Source organism: Pleurodeles waltl, chromosome 4_2 (genome assembly GCF_031143425.1).
Source record: "Pleurodeles waltl isolate 20211129_DDA chromosome 4_2, aPleWal1.hap1.20221129, whole genome shotgun sequence".
NCBI lineage: Eukaryota > Metazoa > Chordata > Amphibia > Caudata > Salamandridae > Pleurodeles > Pleurodeles waltl.
This window is the reverse complement of record NC_090443.1, coordinates 465,004,552-465,024,372: the sequence shown is the minus strand read 5'-3', so window position 1 is coordinate 465,024,372 and position 19,821 is coordinate 465,004,552. Positions and strand designations below refer to the sequence as shown.

Below are 19,821 nucleotides of genomic sequence, written 5' to 3'. Positions count from 1 at the left end.
TGGACGATAGAGTCAGATGGAATCAAATGTGGATGTTAAGCAGATGTGCCTTTGTGAAAACTTTCATGCTTAGTCATGCACAATGTGACTCTGGTGGTCCTGCAGGGCCTGTCAGAAGGGTCAAAGGGGAAGCGTGAGGGCTCATGACAGAGGCCGGCGAGGCTGAGGACCTTATAGTCTGCCATTCCTTTATTCAGCATCAGTGCTCCTAGGATCAGTCTGCGCAGCCTCACGAACATCCAGGCACAGGAGCTGGAGGAGAAGGGGGCAGAGCATGGAAGGGGGTGGAGTGGAAGAAACTGTGCTATGACTCAGAATGGAAGAGGAGGGCAGGAGGCGCAGTAGGAGAGAAAATGGAGATCAGGGAGACAAGGTAGAATGATGAGAGGCCTTTTTTACAAACAATGTATGTCAATCTTTGCATATTAACAAGGGTGATTTTGGTAATAAATAATTAAAATAGCTGAAAAGTAACTCAATTGTTTATTTTTAATGTGATTCTTTATTTGATAGAACAAACCTATTTTTCTATAACACAACATTTCATGACTGAAGGCGATGTATCATTATTTAGTTTTCTAGATGTTTAAAAATTCAGTATAAATGTTGCACACTTAGCTTGCATTTCCTGTTTTACAAACACTACATAGCGTATCTATTTGTCCAGTGTAAAAACATGTAAGCATTCCTTAATTTTCAAAATAAATACTCTTAGGGCCTGATTCACAAAGGTAAAGTTATGCTTTTGTGTAAGCTTACGTTTGTTTGGGAATTCATAAAACTGCACTTTCATAGGAAGTGTACGAGTGCGGAGACGCAGCAGTCAGATGGAGAACGCTGCACATAAAAAGATAGGCATGCTGTATCTTTTTATGTGCAGAGTCCTCCATCCCGAATGCAGAGTCTCTGCACTCGTAAACTTACTTTTAAAATACAGTTCAAATTCCTAAACAAATAAACTTAAACTTACACAAAAGTATAAGTTTACCTTTGTTAATCAGGCGCTATGTCACTCAAACGCACCCTGAAGAGGGTGCTCTGACACTGGAGAATGAATGATACACTAATCATCCCCTAACTTTTTGCCCTCAGACCCCCTGTTTTTGCTGACTATTTTTGCTGGCCTTATGATTCTGCACACTTTACCACTGCTAACCAATGCTAAAGGGTTTGTGCTCTATCCATAAAACGTGGTAAAATTGGCTTATACCCAATTGGTATATTTAATTTACTTATAATGACCCTAGTAAGTGCACTACATGTGTCCAAGGCATGTAAAATAGATGCTACCAGCGGACTTGCAGCACTGATTGTGCCACCTACTTACGTAGCCTTCTAAAGAAACATGTCTCAAGCCTACCAGTGCAGAGCCTGTGTGTGCAGTTTTAAACTGCCATTTTGGCCTGGCAAAGTAAACCTTTTGGAAGGCCCAAACCTTCACACCTTATACATATAAGTCACCCCTATGGTAGGCTCTGAACAGCCCATAGGGCATGGTGCAGTGTATTTAAAAAGTAGGACATGTAGTGTTACCTGCCTGGTAGTGAAAAACTCTTAAAGTCATGTTATTCTACTGCAAGGTCTATCTCTTCCATAGCATTGCATTGGAGCTGGCTTATTTCATGTTATAAGGTTATTTTCCAAATAGGTAGAGATAACCCCTTCTCAATTTTTGTGTCTTTGGAATTCTAATTTAAAATCCCAGTTTATGGTGAAGTTGGATTTTAACCCCTTAGCTGTTGGGCCTCCCCCCTGCCCCCGAACCCCCTATAAACTCTTTTTTGGCTATTTGGGGTAGTTTGCGCTTAGCTCTTCATAACTTTTTGTCCACATAAGCTATCCACGAAAAATGTGTGTCCTTTTTCTCCAACATCCTAGGGATTCTAAAGGTACCCAGAGTTTGTGGGTTCCCATGGAGGAGACCAAGAAATTATCCAAAATACAGCTAAAATTTCGGTTTTTCCAGAAACATGGGAAAAAAAGTGTTGCAGAAGAAAATATGTGTTTTTTTCTGTGAGAGTGGCATCAATGCTAAAATCACCATCTTCCTATCTTTCAGGAACAGGCAGATGAATCAGAAAACCACATTTTTCAACACAAGTTTGGCATTTTACTGGGACATACCCTATTTTTACTATTTTTTGTGCTTTCAGCCTCCTTCCAGTTAGTGACAGAAATAGGCATGAAACCAATGCTGGATGACGGACAGCTAAACATTTCTGAAAATTGGACAAGATTGTGAATTCAGCAAGGGGTCATTTGTGTAGATCCTACAAGGTTTTCCTACAAAAAATATTGAAATTGAATTGAAAAAAGGGCCATTTCTGTCCACATTTTCTTCTATAACTTTTTCCAGCTATGACAGGTTTTTTCTAGCAATATATCGTTACATCTGCTGGACTCTTCTGGTTGCGAGGATATATAGGGCTTGTAGGGTCATCAAAAACCCTAGGTACCCAGAGCCAAGAAATGAGCTGCACCTTGCAATGGGTCTTTATTGTAGGTATACAGCAATTCATTTAGTGAAATACAAAGAGTCAAAAATAGGTATCAAGGAAACCTTTGTATTTAAAAAATGGGCACAAGATAAGGTGTTGAGAAGCAGTGGTTATTTGTACATCTCTGGATTCTGGGGTCCTCATACTAGCATGTGAATTACAGGGCACTTCTCAAATAGAGCCCTTTTTTACACACTGTCTTACATTTGGAAGAAATAAATGTAGAGAAAGACAAGGGACAATAACACTTGTTCTTCTATTCTGTGTTTCCCAAGTCTCCCGATACAAATGGTACCTCACTTGTGTGGGTAGGCCTACTGCCCTCGACAGGAAACACAACATGGACACATCACATTTATACATTGAAATCTGACATGTTTTTTGGAAAGTGCCTAGCTGTGGATTTTGGCCTGTAGCTCAGCCGGCACCTAGGGAAACCTACCAAACCTATGCATTTCTAAAAACTAGATACCTAGGGGAATCCAGGATGGGGTGACTTGTGGGGCTCTCACCAGGTTCTGTTACCCAGAATCCTTTGCAAACCTCAAAACGTGGCAAAAAAACACCTGCGACAGGAAATGGCCCAAAACACAACATGGACACAACACATTTTCCAAAAGAAAACTGACCTGTTTTTTGCAAAGAGCCTAGCTGTGGATTTTGGCTTCTAGCTCAGCGGGCACCAGGGAAACCTAGCAAACCTATATATCTTTGGAAGCTAGATACCTTGGGGAATTTAGAATGGGGTGACATGTGGAGCTCTCACCAGGTTCTTTTACCCAGAATCCTTTGCAAACCTCAAAATTTGACAAAAAAAACACTTTTCCCTCAGATTTCAGTGCTGCAAAGTTCTGAAATCTGAGAGGTGCCACAAATTTCCTTCCACCCAGCATTCCCCCAAGTCTCCAGATAAAAATGGTACCTCACTTGTGTTGGTAGGCCTGGTGCCCACAACAGGAAATGCCACAAAATGCAACATGGACACATCACGTTTTTACATTGAAAACTGACGCGTTTTTTGGAAAGTGCCTAGCTGTGGATTTAGGTCTCTAGCTCAGCTGGTACCTAGGAAAACCTACCAAACCTGTGCATTTTTTTAAAACTAAACAACTAGGGGAACCCAGGATGGGGTAACTTGTGGCACACCTTACATGAGGACAACTGTTGATCCTGGGGTGATCTACTCCTGACACAGGCTCTAGGTACAGACACTCAAGTGGGGTAGCGTTTTTATCAGGACAGGTGGGGAACCACTGGGTGGTTGGACTTTTGGGGATACCAGCATATTCCTGTAGTTTGTGTGATAGAAATGCAAGAAAAAATTGAGTTTTTATTCAACATTTCACCTTTGCAGGATATTTTGGGTAAGAAAACTTTGGGTAATCTACACAAGCCACACACTCAGTGGACTCCCCTGGGTATCTAGTTTCCAGAAATGTCTGGGTTTGGTAGGTTTCCCTTTATGGCCGCCGAACCCGGGACCAAAAACACAGGTGCCCACCTTACAAAACGAGGATGTTTTGTGATAGATAATTTTGATGTCTCCACAATACGATTTAGGCGGTGGAATTTGGGGCTGAACTAAATTGGGGAGCTCCCAAGAGAGCACTCTCTCTGTGCTTGCCGCCACATGCGTCTGCTTTCTGGGTTGGGCTAACTTGCTATTGTCCGGCTGCACAGACTGTGCTTGCGAAGGGACAGCAGGACTGTCCTTATCACCTCCCTCAGAATCACTGAAAGAGGAATTGTCAGAAAAATCACTCCCATAGTCTGCTCCATTGTCCTATCCCTCAGATGCTTTCTCAGTATCTGCTGTCCCAGTCTCTGATCCTGTGTCAGAGCTGTCCTCTATAATCCGAGATAGAGCTTAAGCAGCAGTCATCCAATAAGACGCCATTTCTGCTACTGGCTAAACCCTCGCTCTAAAACACTAGCCTATGTAGTCAGTCACAAAATTGCTGATCGGTGTGTGATGCCTGCAACAGTAAAAGTCAGTCACCTTACCTTACCTTCATCCCTCAATCAGCACGTTCTCTCAAGACATTCAAAAAAACAAAAAAGACACACTGTTACTTCACCTGGTCACATATCAATCATCACAGTTTTTAGCTCCTCTGGTGCCCAGTCCAACAATCATTATTGGTGCTCCCACTGCCAGGACCTTCTCCTCGGATCCCCTCACTACATCCGAGCAAAAGTGCCCCTCATCTCTCCATAGCCCCTCTTGCACATAGATTTCAATTATATTATAGCGCAGGTAATTGCTGGCTTTACTAATCCACTCAGCTATTTACATAAAATACAGAGTTGATCTTTGCAGTAGGCATATAAACCTGCTGCGCTATTTTATGGCATCAAAACTGCCACTAGACAAAGGTCAAATCCATATATATGTATATCTATATCTATCTATCTATCTATCTATCTATCTATCTATCTATCTATCTATCTATCTATCTATCTATCTATCTATCTATATATTTTCAAAAAACAAGATTCTCTTTCTGTTTTAGCAAGAGAAAACCGCACTCTGTCGTTGTGCCAAAAATACCTTAACTTTTAATACATTAGTGAGATCATAAACAAACAAACAGGAATCCCCTGACGCGTTTCGGTCTCACCAGACCTTGTATATATATATATAGATATACACACATATATATATACACACACACACATATATATATATATATATATATATATATATATATATATATATATATATGTGTGTGTGTGTGTGTGTGTGTGTGTGTGTAAAAAGATCACTTTTATATGTGGGTGTGGTTTTCCTGGGGGCCGATAGCAGCCCCCAGGGAAACCACACACGATTGACAAAAGTGATCTCTCTCTCTCTGTTTAAATATATATATATATATATATATATACATATATACATATATAATACATATATTTATAGATAGATATATCTATATATAGATATCTATATAAATATATCTATATATGGATCTATACATATATATGGATCTAGATATTTTTTTAAATACCTGTATGGTTTCCCTGTGAGCCATAGAGGCCCCCAGGGAAACTATACAACTATTTTTAAAAAAATAGTCTCCCACAGGGGGTCGCCCTGCTCATAGGCAACCCCCTGTCAATTTCATTAATAGATATATTTTATTTATTTTTTTAACGCCTGGGGGGGGGACATTTTCAGAGCGGGCCGACCCCCCCCCCCCAAGTGAAAGCCCTGGTGTCTAATGGGGTTTCAAAAAGATCTTGTTGGAAAGGGGAGAATCTCCCCTTTCAAACAAGGCCTTTCCGAACAGTGATGAGGTCCGTTTGGGCCGTTTTCCCACCGGAGCAGGAAGTGACCATACTTCCATTTCCTGCTCCGGGGTGGAAAACAGATTGTGACGTCAGCGCGCCTGGGCTGGTGCGGGGCAGGGAGAAACACTGAACCTTTTCCGTGTCTCCCGATGGGGAATTAAAAAAAATCCTCCGGTGCAACGCACCGAAGGATTTTTCAACCCCCTCCCTGGTGTTGGCCACTGGTCGTGATCCGCATCAGGGAGGTAGTGTGGGCACTTATGAAGTTAAGTAACAATTCTGAAAATGCCACTTTTAGAAAGTTGGCATTTTCTTGCCTTAGCCGTTTGGTGCCTGCCTGGGTCACATAACAGGGTGTAGTTGGCAGATGATCTTTGTGTATTCCTCCTAGACAGCCATACACAATGGGAGCTTAGGTGTGACTGAATGGGCCATCACTGCCAATATGAGAGGGAGGAGTCAGCCCCAGCCTCACTTACCCCTGAATAGGCTGTGTCCTGTCAGTACACAAAGAGGCTTAACGACCCTGCATTGTCACTTCAGCCAGCTTGGAGCCAGGGTAAGGGAGACAGAATATATATGTGCTTCAAAGGCATGCCTCTAGAAATTTCTTACCACTTCCAAGGCACAGCTGTGTATGAAAGAAAGACTTCACACACCATCACTTCAGTACACTTCTGGACCTGTGGATTCTCTACTAAGAAAAGGGATTCCTGTGCTGCTACAAGGACTGCCACTCTGCTGGACTGCTGAAGGCAACGAGGTAAATATAAATTCTTAACATGAATTATTATACGGTGCACTCTTAGGCGACCACACCCCTGTTCCCCAACTGTGTGGCTAACAAAACAGATAATAGTTAATAGACAGATAAGAGGCACTCGTTGAGTAAATACATATATAAGAATGTTTACAAAAATTTGTGTCTGCTTGTGTCACTGTAATAGTCCTTTGAAAAAGAGCACCATGCCATGTGCTCTTAGAATGGTGTAAAACAAAATAACTGAAGAGGCGAGGCAGTCTTTAATGCAGTTCCAGAAATTCTCGAATTTTAATATTCCAAATGCAATCCATTCAGTTACTCTGCAACACAGCCATGGGTCATAGACTTGATACTTCCTGTTCCAATCAAACCCCACAGCCAACATGTGTTTCGTCAAGGGGACTCTTTAGTTATTTTGTTTTACACCATTCTAAGGACATATAGCATGGTGCTCTTTTTCAAAGGACTATTACAGTGACACTAGCAGACACAAATTTTTGTAAACATTGTCATATATGTATTTACTCAACGAGTGCCTCTTATCAGTCTATTATGCTCTGAAAGTACTGCTGCCCTGCTGTACTGACCTGCTGCCCTCTTGCCAGGTAGGAAGGACTGGACCTGCATATCTTGAACCCAGAACCCCCAATGACTTCAAGGGCTATTTGGCTGGCCTCCTGATCAGAAGCCTCAGAGTCATAACAGGCTTTCAACAATCTTGAACCCAGCACCTCGACTCTGCCATCTGTGAGTCTTGCCCTCTCCAGTGGTGCGACCAAGTCCTGGACAGTGTTCCACCCAAGATGCACTCTTGCATGCCCACCTAGCCACCATCTGCATTCCGCGCAGCACAAGGCTAATGCAGCTCACATACAGAGATATCGGAAGAATAGCACTAACTTTTTTTAGTGCAGTAAATAAATCAGGACATGCTGAAGCACCTTTTGAACCTGTAATTCCAGTGCTGTGTGATTATTTCTACCGGAGAGGATCTTCAGCTTTTGTACAAGGTAGCACAAAACAGCTCATTAATTCATGTGGTCAGGGCTGGCTTTAGGGCCGTGCAACCGGTTCAGCAGCCCTGAGTGCTGACCAGGATCGGGGGGCGCTGACCTCGGCGGGGGCGTTGTGTTTAGCAATAACTTACAAAACTTGTGATTTAAAAGCACCTAATGGAAATTTCCTTTTGAGTCAAGCCTTCAGGAGGCAATTAAAATGCCAAGATAACTCTTGTGATTAATGTTCTTGCTAGGGAGAGATCAGAGTTTTCCTGCGGCAGTTTTGACTCGATATAAAGTAGCGCAGCGGGTTATTATGCCTGCTGCAAAGAAAAGAACAATGTTTTATGTTGATAGCTGAGTGGACTAGTAAAGCCAGCACTTATCAGTGATTAGAAAACAAATGAAATGTATGTGAAAAAGGGCCTATGGAGAACTGAGGGACAATTTTGCCTGGTGGTTAGGAGGGAATGGGTGGTAATGAGGGAATCCAAGTAGGTGGTCATGGGGTGGTGGACCCAAAAAAGATTGTCCCGTCTGGCGCCACCAACTCTAAAGCCGGCCCTGCATGCGGGTTATATGAGACGTAGGTCTTGAAACGCTTTGCTGGAAAAGAAATTCAGAAACAGAACTGAGTGTGCTTATTTGTTAGACATGGGTAGGTCAACAAATTAACAGGGAGCGCAAAGCCCAGTCAAGAATCTGGCGTGGCTCTAAGAGCCAAGCCCAAGAATGTTAGCCATGTAAATCATGCAACAAACAACCTGTAAAATATGATAAATTATTTTCAGAATGAAAAAATTCAATTTCTTTAACATGGGGCAGCTTTGACACTAACAAGTCGCATTACCCGTTCACTTAGAGGTAATTAATTATTAAAAGTGATTATTTTTCAGTTATGTGGACCATGGATGTTACCCACAGACTTATAGGTGGAGCAAATGACGAAAAAGGTGGATCGGTGAAACAGAATATTTTCTTATAATCACACAGTTTGGTTAAGCTGTGCAGCGGGGATTAATCACATGTTTTGCGGTTTCACTTTGTAAATATCAGCCATTAAATGAGTTTCTATTTGTCTCTCGCTTTTACCTAAAATGTGTACGCTTTTGTTTTTAACTTTGAGAAGAAGGGAAAAGCCAGGGTGGCAGACAGAACCACATGAAAGCTCAACTCCTTTTGAGCTTGAGGTTCCAGCAGGACCTCATACTGAGCCAGAGCCCAGCATCTGGCTCAGGCCACCTTTAGCATTTTTTGATGCATCGCTTTTTCACAAACCACTTTGGAGAAACTGGATAGACACTGTGAAAAGTCTGTGAGTGTGAAAAAAATGCACTGTTTTTTAAATTTAACTTTCATTTGCTCTTCTGATATAATGGCTCGTGTGTAGGAAGAGTCCAACTTGCATGTTCTAATTTGAATAACTGGCAGACAAATAGCACTGAGTTTGTGATTTCGCTCCTAAAGACATTACAAAAATAGCGCTGTAAGAAATGGGTGGCTCCCATTGTGTTAACATGCTCAGTTCCTGCCATTTTAGTGATGCTTTCCAATTTACATTTCAGGTTTCATGTTTTACTTCATCTTGTATTCCCTAGGAGTATTTGTTTTTCCAGATGTATTTCTGTACTTTTTAATGCAACATACTGCTCTTGTATAGTGCACACTGTGCACGTAGTCGATAGATGTTCATAACTAGGCACGATTGCCAGATCAGTAGTTGAGGCTGAATGTAATGCGACTTTCAAACATTGCATGTCAGTAGGTAGTGGTGTTCACGCTACACGATCATCCAATCATCTGCCTTTCTGTAGATCACACAGGGCAATGGTCAAATACGTGTTTATTGTAATATCCATTTAATGTGAAAGACTGAGAGACTGCAAGAATGACAGCATAATACAAAAATCGTTTCTGAGACTTTCAGGCTTTTCTCCTTCAGCTATTTGTGAGTGGTGACTTTGACTTCTGTTAACAGGATAAGAGGCCGCATCATATGCTCACTTTGAAGAGAGCACTTTGACTAGTGAAAACTAGTCCACTGAAGGGATGAGATGTACCACCTGACACCGCATTACCTTCAGTTGATTGTAGAAATAAGTTCCATGAACGAGGGCCTAACCAATTTTCTAAATAACTGTAATACACCCAAGATATACCTTTTAGAGCCTTATATATAGCAAACTCTACATATTAATCATGTTTGACATCTATTACTTATTTTGTTGCAATGTGTTAAAGCATCTAACAATTAAGTTTAGTTTATATTAAATTGCTCGTGTGCTCTTTCTTTCTTATTACACTTAAATAACCATTCGCTAGCTGAAAGAATGACACCTTAAACCACAATCCATTTTAAAGCTATTGATGTAGCTCAGCAAGCGAAGGGGCAGATTGGAAAAATTGGACCTGCACTCAGTGCAGCACCACTTTTCTTGTGCCCCTTAGCGCCCCCTTACCCCCACCATGTGTGCGCTGTATTTAAAATACGGCGCAGCATGGTGTAGGGTAGGGGGCAATAGCGTCAACATTTTTTACACTATTGATGTACTGTTCAGGGTTACCGCCAGAATTTTGTACATAGGGGCTGATTGTAACCAATGGTGTGCCCCCTTTTAAAGCCTGCTCTGAGCAGGTGTTAAAAGTAGCTGCAAAAAATTACGCAGTAGAATCTCTTAGATTCCACTGCACCATTTTTGCGGTCCCCTAATAGGGGAAGCCCCCTTTACATACATTATGCATGGCGCATGCATAATGTGGCACAAAGGGTTACAAAGAGGTGTATTGCATGCATTGCGCCACTTTGTACATATGGAGCAGCATTTGTGCCATAAAATCGCCACATTAGCGTAAAATAAATTATGCTAATGTGGTGATATGTGGTGCAAGGGGCACCTAAATCTCCCCCTGAGTGTGCTCTACTGAAATCTGAATTTAATCTCCAAACATTAGGGTAAAATCCTGCCAAGGCTCACTCAACTCTTCATCCATTCAAGGTTGATAAAATGACTACCACTGAATTGGATAATTTTGAGAGGTGCCATCAACAGATCAATGAAAATGTAAAATAGTGGAAGTAATATATCAAAGACAAGTTTTCTTTTTGCTGTTTTCAGATTGTTTAGCATAACCACACAAAAATGATCTGAACTAAGAGCTAGTTGACCACAAGTTCTCAAATTGTTAAAATCAACAGAATACTTGCTTAATTGTCTTTCTCCGCTTTGATATAATCTTCATAGATTCAAGCCCCAGATTACAACACATTGAAACGAGTTGTATTTTAGAAAAGCACTCATGTGTGTGGTGAGTTGGTGCACAAAGCCTTGGCTGCAGTGCACAGAGGTCCTTCATTGCCGCATACAGAGAAAATAATTAGAGGGAACATTTGTCCTGGACCCTTAGAAGTGGTCCTGAAGGTGCTCCTATCAAGCCCAGCTGTGGTCCCCTAGCAGAACAGATGCAGAGAGATGCAAAATCCCAAAAAACCTTGCTACACAGCTGCTAGCCTCATCGGAGTCAACGGCAATTGGCATAAAGCCTTGATGCACAGCTGCCAGGCCATCAGAACCGACGCACAGCAATACCAAGTTCTGTAAAGCCTCAACGCAAGGCGATGCTAAACCCCAGAAAGATTTGCCTTACAGCTCTCTGGGACCGATGCAAAGCAACGCCAAGCCCGGAAAGCCTCGCCACACAGCTTCTCACAACCAACGCAGGATGACACAAAGCCTTGCAAAGCAATGTCGTGCAGACCCCTCAACAGGATTTAAAGTAGTGTTCAGTGGCCCCAAGTGGGACCTTGTAGCCAGCCCGCGCTTCATTGCCGTCAGCATGAACTTGTGATTTTGTCCACATCTGGTGTGACCAGATAACAACAGTTGGTGTATTGCACTTCTATACTCCATTTTCACCTAACTATTTAAAATTACATATCTCAGGATCTACTGATAGGATTTTTGTCATTTTGGTCTTGTTTTATTTAGTAAACAATACTCTGTTTTCTAAAATGGTATGGGTGTTTGAAGTCGTCATTGTTTTATTATTTGAAGTGGTGCATAAACACTTTACACATTAACTCTACGTTATAGGGTTGCTAAAATGCACTGGAAAGATACTGTGGTTTCCGCATGATAAAGAACATGCAGCAGAAAAGTGTCCAGGACGCACACATGTGGGATAAAAGGCATCTAATTCAGGTTCTATTTTTATGACTATTGCATTAAAGCTGCAACAAGTTCAATCAGTTGCCTTGCTACGTTGGGTTGGGTGAATCTAACTGCAACACTTTTGTGCTTGGATGGAATTCTGCATCCATACATCCAATCTGTTTGATGCAGTTGAAATGGAGATTCCTTCATTCGGAACAGCGTTTGCCCCAGGTTCCAGTGCTACCATGTCAGTACACCTGAAGGCACGCTCCCCCTGTAATGCCAGTTAAAATGATATCTCTTAAATGTTCACTCTCCAGATTAGTGCTGTAGTCCCCGTTAGTGTGTCATGGCGCTGTCATTACTGAGGTGGTTGGGAGTCTGGCACTTGCTGCAAGCCAGAGCCTAATATGACGAAAATAACCCTATTATTATTTGAAGTACATTTCTTCAGGCCTTTCTTCCTTCTTTGTTTTATCATCTCATTACTCTTTGCAAAATGTGGTGTGAGTTGAATAGCTGCCCCTGATGGCGTACCATCAAGATTAATAGCCACACGAGTCACTGAAGTGCCCAAAGGAGTAGAGGGCTCTATTGAATGAGATGGTGATGGTGATGCCTCATGGAAGTCTATTGACTGTTTAAATATGTCTCATTATTCATGTCCTTCGTAAATACAGCCACCTATTTTATCGAGAGTCCATGGCCACCCAAGTATCGATCACTCTCTTCTAAGCTTGGGTTGCTTAAGCAGGCACCAATGTCTATAGTGTTGGAAACCACACTTTCTTCATTAATAATATCCTCTACATTGTGACTAAAGGCTGTGGTAATGTAGGTTCTTTAAGTGGGCTGCCTTCTCCCATTAATGCAAAACCCACCATCCTTTCTTAGGAATCAGCCATTTTTTGCACAAGCACCTCTTTTCATGCAGCAATGTAAGTGAAAAATGAGTTACTCCTTACTTAAAAAGATCAGTATGGGATAAAAGAGACATTAGCCTCTGCGTTTTCTCATTTTGGGAAAAGATATGCTTTATGGAGTGCTCAATATCTTGAAGTATCAAAAGGTGAGTGTCCAGCTTGGAAGAATGCAGATTTAATACTGTAATTATAGTAAAGGTGCAGGAAAGTCCTCCTTTTTGCCCTGGTCACCCCCAAACATTTTGGTTGTTGTTGCTGACTCTTGGCTGTGCCCTGGGTACTGCTTACCAGTCCCGGGGCCAGTGCGCTGTGTAAAGTGGATATGCAAATTAGGCTAATTATAATTGGCAAAATTAACCTACCTATATGTCCCTAGTATATGGTAGGGCATGTAGGTTTAGGGACCCCAGCATAGGTAGTGCCCCCAGAGGTGCACTGCTGAGGTGCCCAATGTCATTTTAAAGGCAGGCCTGCCTTGCTGGCTACTTTTAAATTAAAGTTAGATGCAAAACTACCTTATTTTTACATATAGGTCGCCCCTAAGGTGTGCCCTATGTAACTATAAGCAGGGAGCTTATACAAATAGTTTTATAAGCCCTGGTGAGGTAAAACAGCCAAATACATTTTTCCTCCTTGTAGTGAATGGCCTCCATAGGCTAGAATGGGGAGACTTTATTTTCATTTTAAAAGTCTCCTTAATAACAGATACCTCAAGTTTGGTATCAAATCAATTGTTATAATAAATCCCACAACGTCCAGTTGTTGGATTTAATATAACTTGTTCAAGTTTTAAACTTTACCTGAAAAGTTGCCAACTTCAGCCCTGCAGTGCTTTTGCTGCTTTGCTCTGATTGGCCAGCCTCAGGCAGCCTGGCCAGGCTGCCTTGATGAGGTGTGAACACAAAGAGATGTGCCTGGGGAAGGAGATATTCCCTCATCAGATGGGAAAGCAGGAAGTGGGGAGGGCTGCCAAACTGGTCTTCAAAGGCAGGGAAGGACCTTTGGAGCACCCCAGCACATCCCTCACATTCTGCAAACCCAGACAACAAGGTGCCCCCTTGATTAGATTAGGAGAGGGCAGGAGAGGGGTGTATTTAGGATTTTAAGCTACACCAGTGGATGGGCTCAGCCAGGTGTAACCTCCAAAAATAATTTTCAGTCAGGATGGATTTTTGAGGAATGTTGCTCCCTGGGATTGATTTTTGCCACACTTCCCAGGAAGTGGACATCACGGGGGGAAGGACCCTGCACCTGATTGGAGAACCAGGACCCCCCTGTTTTTCACCCAGGAGCAAGGTTTGTCCCAGTCGAAGGATTTTCATCTTGAAAAAAACAACTAAGTCTGAAGGTAGAAATCTCCACTGAAGGGCTCCTGTGACACGGATCCGAGGAAGAGTTCCAGGAGGTCGGATTGGACTGGCGACTTGGTCCCGCTGAAAAAAATCTCCAGAAAAACGACAAAGTCCTAAGGTACCTTTTTGACCGAGGCCTCACGCTAGCTGTAGCCCAGCAGGGCTCCATCATGGTCGGCCTTAAAGTTTGACATTGCCCCGGTCGAGGTGCGATCAGATGACCAGATTGGCGCTATTCATTTCTAAGCGCTAAAAAGCATTAATTCTTTAAAAAAATCATATCTCCGGTTCTCTTTATCCGATTCTTTTCATTTTGGTTTAATTTCAAAGCTAAAATTATTTCCTATTTTTATAAATTGTTTTTTGATTTTTAAACAGTTTCCTGTGTTTTATTTAATTACTGTTTTCTGATATTTTAATGCTTTTCGCTATGTCTCCAAAGTTAAGCCTTATCGCCCGTTGCCAAGCTACCAAAGGTTGAGCTAGGTTTAATTTACTGAGACCTAATTGGACCCAAATGGAGGTTAGTGGCCTATTGCTAAGTGTAGGTACTTACCAGCCCTTACCAATAACCCATTTTCCAACACAAGGACTCAATTTGGCTCTTCTTGGCTGGATGACTTTGAGAATCAAGGTTGGGTTCCATGGCCATCTTTGTTAAGATTGCCATGCTTATCTACACTGTTCCATATTCAGCCGTATTCTGGATATTAAAGGAAGGTAAAAATGTGTAAATATTATCTTCTATGGTAACCATGGAAAAGCTGATGAAAAAGTCTAGGTCAGAAGATACCAGACCCAGGGCCCCTAGTCTCAGGCCAGGCCCTGCAGCCAATCCCCACTGCACATGGCAGATGATTATGCATGGCGGGGGTTGGATTTATGTATGCTAATAAAATATTACTATTCGTTAAATAACCCCTCTGAATTCATTGAAAAAAATCAAGTTTAAAATAATGTTATAGTTAGATGAGATGTCCAGTGTTGACATAATGTGTTAAACTCTAAAAACCACAGAAATTCATTAGTTATAGTTATCTCAAGTAACTATAACTCACACTCTCACCATGCACTAATTACCCGACATATTTGATCTCTCATGACATCTTCTATTGCATCATTGATAATATCACTGCAACATTTGCAATGAAACTATTGATGGAAAAACTGTGCATGGCATGGATGCGAGTTATAGCTACCTTAGTGCACAAGTTATTGTTACAAGACATAACTATAGCTATAACTGGTGAATTTCTGTGGTTTCTTAGAGTTTAAAACATTATGTTGTTGGCTCTGTTTGATGAATCGCCACTAACATTTCCAAAAAGGTGCTTCTTTTTGATTAGTTTGTGCATGGAGCGTTTTGGGGTGATTCATCAAGCAAGGCAGAGAAAAATGAGGGTCCCAAAATGAAAAATCCCAATGCATTTTCCATAGACATCTGTAGGCAGGGCTACAGCAAAAACTGCTGACCAGAAATTAAGAGTCAATCATATTTATATATCTGGAGGTTTGAGTCTGCAAGAGGCTCGGAGTGCTGTTTTAAATTTGAGTGCTCTGATTGGCCCAGGGAGCTTTATTTTCCTTGAACCAATTTGCGCCTGCAGGAGTCAAACACTCACAGGAGAAAGAGCTTTGAAGGACTACCCGCAACATGAGAAAAATGTTGGTGGCAGCCATTACAGGACTCGGGGACTTATGGGGTCATTCTGACCCCGGCGGGCGGCGGGAGCCGCCCGCCTGGAGTGAACCGCCGAATGACCGCACTGCGGTCAAAAGACCACGGTGGCCATTCTGGCTTTCCCGCTGGGCCGGCGGGCGACCGCCAGAAGGCCGCCCGCCGGCCCAGCGGGAAACCCCCCTCAACAATGAAGCCGGCGGAGTTGTCGGGGTGCGACGGGTGCAGTGGCACCCGTCGCGATTTTCAGTGTCTGCAAAGCAGACACTGAAAATCATTATGGGGCCCTGTTAGGGGGCCCCTGCACTGCCCATGCCAGTGGCATGGGCAGTGCAGGGGCCCCCAGGAGCCCCACGACACCCGTTCCCGCCATCCTGTTCCTGCCGGTAAAAACCGCCAAGAACAGGATGGCGGGAAGGGGGTCGGCATCCCCATGGTGGCGCTGCAAGCAGCGCCGCCATGGAGGATTCCCTGGGCCAGGGGTAAACCGGCGGGAAACAGCCGGTTGCCCTTTTCTGACCGCAGCTTTACCGCCGCGGTCAGAATGGCCCAGGAAGCACCGCCAGCCTGATGGCGGTGCTTCCGCGGTCCCCGGCCCCGGCGGTCATGGACCGCCAGGGTCGGAATGACCCCCTTAGTCTCCTATCCTGAACTGTCAAATAAATAATAAAAAGTATAAGGGAGCAAGTGAATTTCTATGCTTTCTTAAAAGTTCTATTTCCTAACTATAACATCCCTGTAACCTTTGTTTTCTTCAGTGAATTTCTATGTTTTTTTTAACATGTACTAATTTTCATTAATATACGTTAATTCAACCACCACTGCGCACGGCCTTCGGACGTGCATGGCAGCCGTCAGCTCTGGGCCTGGCATGTGGCCAGGCCACAAGGTCATTCCCCTAAAAGCACCCATCCTTGCGCTGTTCACAGCCTTCCGCCGTGCACAGCGGACGTTGACTGCAAGGCCAGGCCTGCGGCCAGACCCTGCTGACAACACTCCTAACCACCTAACCCCATGCTGTGCATGGCCCTTTGGCTGTGCGCGGCAGGAGCTGGCCATGGCCTGCCTCGCTGTGTGTGAGAATAGGTGTGAGAGGGTGTATCTAGGGGTGATAGTGGCTGTCAAAGTGTCTTTCTGTGTGTGAGAGTGGGTGCATCTGTGCCTTAGTGGGTGCATCAGTGTCTGTGTTGGTCTGTGAGTGGGTGGGTAAAGGGGTTCAGTGACTCTGTGAGTGGGTGCATGAGGGTCTGAGTGGGGCTGTGAGTGGGTGCATGAGGGTTTGAGTGGGTCTGTGAGCGGGTGTATGAGTGTCTGAGTGGGTAAACAAGGTCTAAGAGGGTGTCTGAGTGGGAAACTGAGAAAGAGAAATTGAGAGTGAGAGAGTGAGAGAAAGAGAGGGAGAGAGATAGAGAGTTTTTAGGCTTTGATAAATGATATACTTGGAATGAGATATTTCTGGACAAATTGAAAAGAAAAATGTATTTGTCAATAAAAAAGAGTGAGATTACCTTTCAGTATGAACCTTAACGTTTTGAAGTTTAAAAGAAATTAAAGAGAAAAATGACCACAGACACACCAGGAGTTGAACCCTCAAATCATTGAACTTTGGGATATGACTGGGTCTTTGGATACTAATTACCCAAATAGGGTTCTTGATTCAAAAAGTTTTATGTTTGGATTATGGTACGTTTTGAGCATTGGGCAGTGTTTGTCTCTTTGATTTAAACATGACTCTATTGTGTTTTGATGATTTTGGGGATTTAGGAAAATTGTTATAAGAAGCGACAAAATTTCAGCCCTGAAGAAGTCAAGCGACGAAACACGTGTTGGCTGTGAGGTCGTTGTAAGGATCTTGGATGTTTTATCAAGTATAAGGTTACAAAATGTTTGGAGGACCTGTCAAGAATGAATAACAATGGACTATGAAAATTATTTGGAATCACTATTTGATTTATCTATGAATTTGAAGAAAATTGACTCATATTTTGAATTCTGAGGAAAGGGGAAGTAATTGTGATTAGAGGGGGGCTACTGTTTTGTTTGAATGAAAATTAAAAAAATTGGAAATTTATGATCTGTTATTTTCTTTTCGTTGAGCCTAGTACTGATAAATATTCGTTGAGTTTTTTACTTGTGTAGGAACTTTTGTAATTTTTTTTTTTTCTTTAGGATAATTGTATACATGCTCAACGAGTGCCTCAACATTGTCATAACCCCTGTGGTCCTAGTGAGCTACCCACGTCCTGCAGGAGCAGGCATTGCTCCCACAAGCAGCAAGGTGCTTTAAATAGCAGCTCCTTGCTTGCAGGAGCAATGTTTTTATCTGTTTCCCTGCACCCAAATATGTATGCAGGTTACCAGAACTCCGCTTTCTGCCAGCAGAAGCTGTTTGACAGCTCCCCCTCTCAGAAAGCGGACTTTGTTTGCTTTTGTTGGTGGGATCTGTCAAAGATCCACCAAGCAAAAGCAAACAGCTATGTCACAGGCGTGGGCACCCCGGGACACAGCAGGAGCCGGCCTTGGGGGGTGGCGGTCCCCAGGGCCATAATTGTCTCCACGAGGGGGGGCCGCAATGAGCATTGCTCCGGGGAGGTGCCCCCCTCAATCTTTTACTGTAGCTCAGGGAGATGGTGGTCTCTGGGTTTGCAGGGGGCATGTGGCCCTCCTGCTTCATATTAGTTTAAAGCCCCATAAAGGTGGCAGTCCCTGCATCCTATTAGATTGAAGCCATGGGGAGGTGGCAGTCCCTGGGGCTGCGGGGAGGCCCCTTATATTTGTTTAACACCCCAGGGAGATTGTGGCCCCCAGGGCTGCAGGAAGACCAAATGCCCCACGCATCCATTTTCATAAAAGCCCTGGGGGAATGGTGGTCCCTGGACCTGCGGCGGGCCAGGAGACCCCATAAAAAATGTAATTGACCCCAGAAACAGACCCACCCAGGGACTGTTTACAATTGAAGCGTGGGAGCCTGCGCTTGTTTTTTTTAAAAAAGAGGGTGGATCCATGCTGAAAACTGTTTTTAAAATTATTTTTAAGCCCCAGGGGGTCCCTATGGACCCCACCACCAGAGCTAAAGGGTCAGGGTGTACCTACCCTGGCCCCTTTTCATATATATTTTTTTTCTTTCTGGGAATCAGCTGAGTCCAAACATTGTTGTAGTTGAACTCTTGCTCTAGGCACGACTGCTGGTTTAAGGATGACAGTACTTATGTTTGTAGGCAATTACGCCAGTCCTACAACAAGTCACAACTGTCATCCCAAACCTCCCGGCTCACAAGCAGCACCTCACCAAAAACCAAATAGTAAAAGGTGATTTGTGGCAGCCTTTATGCATGGACTCAAGAGTATGACATCTCAAGGAGTGTCGTTGTTAAACAGAGATTACCATTTCTCACATGAACAACATGTCTCAATCAAACACAGGCAATGAAGAAGGTGCAGTAAAGTTTCAATAGGTTTTATTTAGCAAAACAGCAATCTGCGATAAGTTGTATGGGCTGCAATAATTAAGATAATGAACAGTGCAAGAAGCAGAATGGTAAAGACAAGAGTCATTAATACAAAGACTCCCACCATCTTGCAATATCATGAGAAGACATAAAGTATGGGATATGTCCTAATACCCTAATAATGTGAACCTAATCTCTAACCTAAAAGAGAGCTAGGCTGCCAAACCTAATCTGCCAATGCCATGTCCATGAGAAGAGACCCCCAACCCTTGTTACCTTGGAATGAGCTCAGACTCAGACTCCGTAGGGACACAAAGACTAGGTCAGTGTCAAGGCGACGTGCAGCATTGATAGCAGGGATGAGAAGCAGGGATGATGGAAGAGAAGGAGGGGTGATGGATGAGAAGTAGGGATGATGTATGATGAATAAGAAGTAGGGATGATGGAGGAGAAGTAGGGATGATGTATGATGGATGAGAAATAGGGATGATGGAATAGAAGTAGGGACGATGGAAGAGAAGTAGGGATGATGGATGAGAAGTAGGGATGATGTTTGATGGATGAGAAGTAAGGATGATGGAAGAGAAGTAGGGATGATGTATGAGAAGTAGGGATGATGTATGAGAAGTAGGGATGATGTATGATGGATGAGAAGGAGGGATGATGGATGAGAAGCAGGGATGATGGATGAGAAGTAGGGATGATGTATGGTGGATGAGAA

At 43.1% G+C, this 19,821-nt stretch overlaps 1 protein-coding gene across 1 annotated transcript in view; it reads right to left on the bottom strand.

Moving 5' to 3' along the window:
- Window positions 1-19,821, bottom strand: part of LOC138292914 (complement C3-like) — a 2,405,892-nt gene that overhangs the window by 1,177,142 nt on the left and 1,208,929 nt on the right. The gene's annotated exons all lie outside the window — the stretch shown is intronic.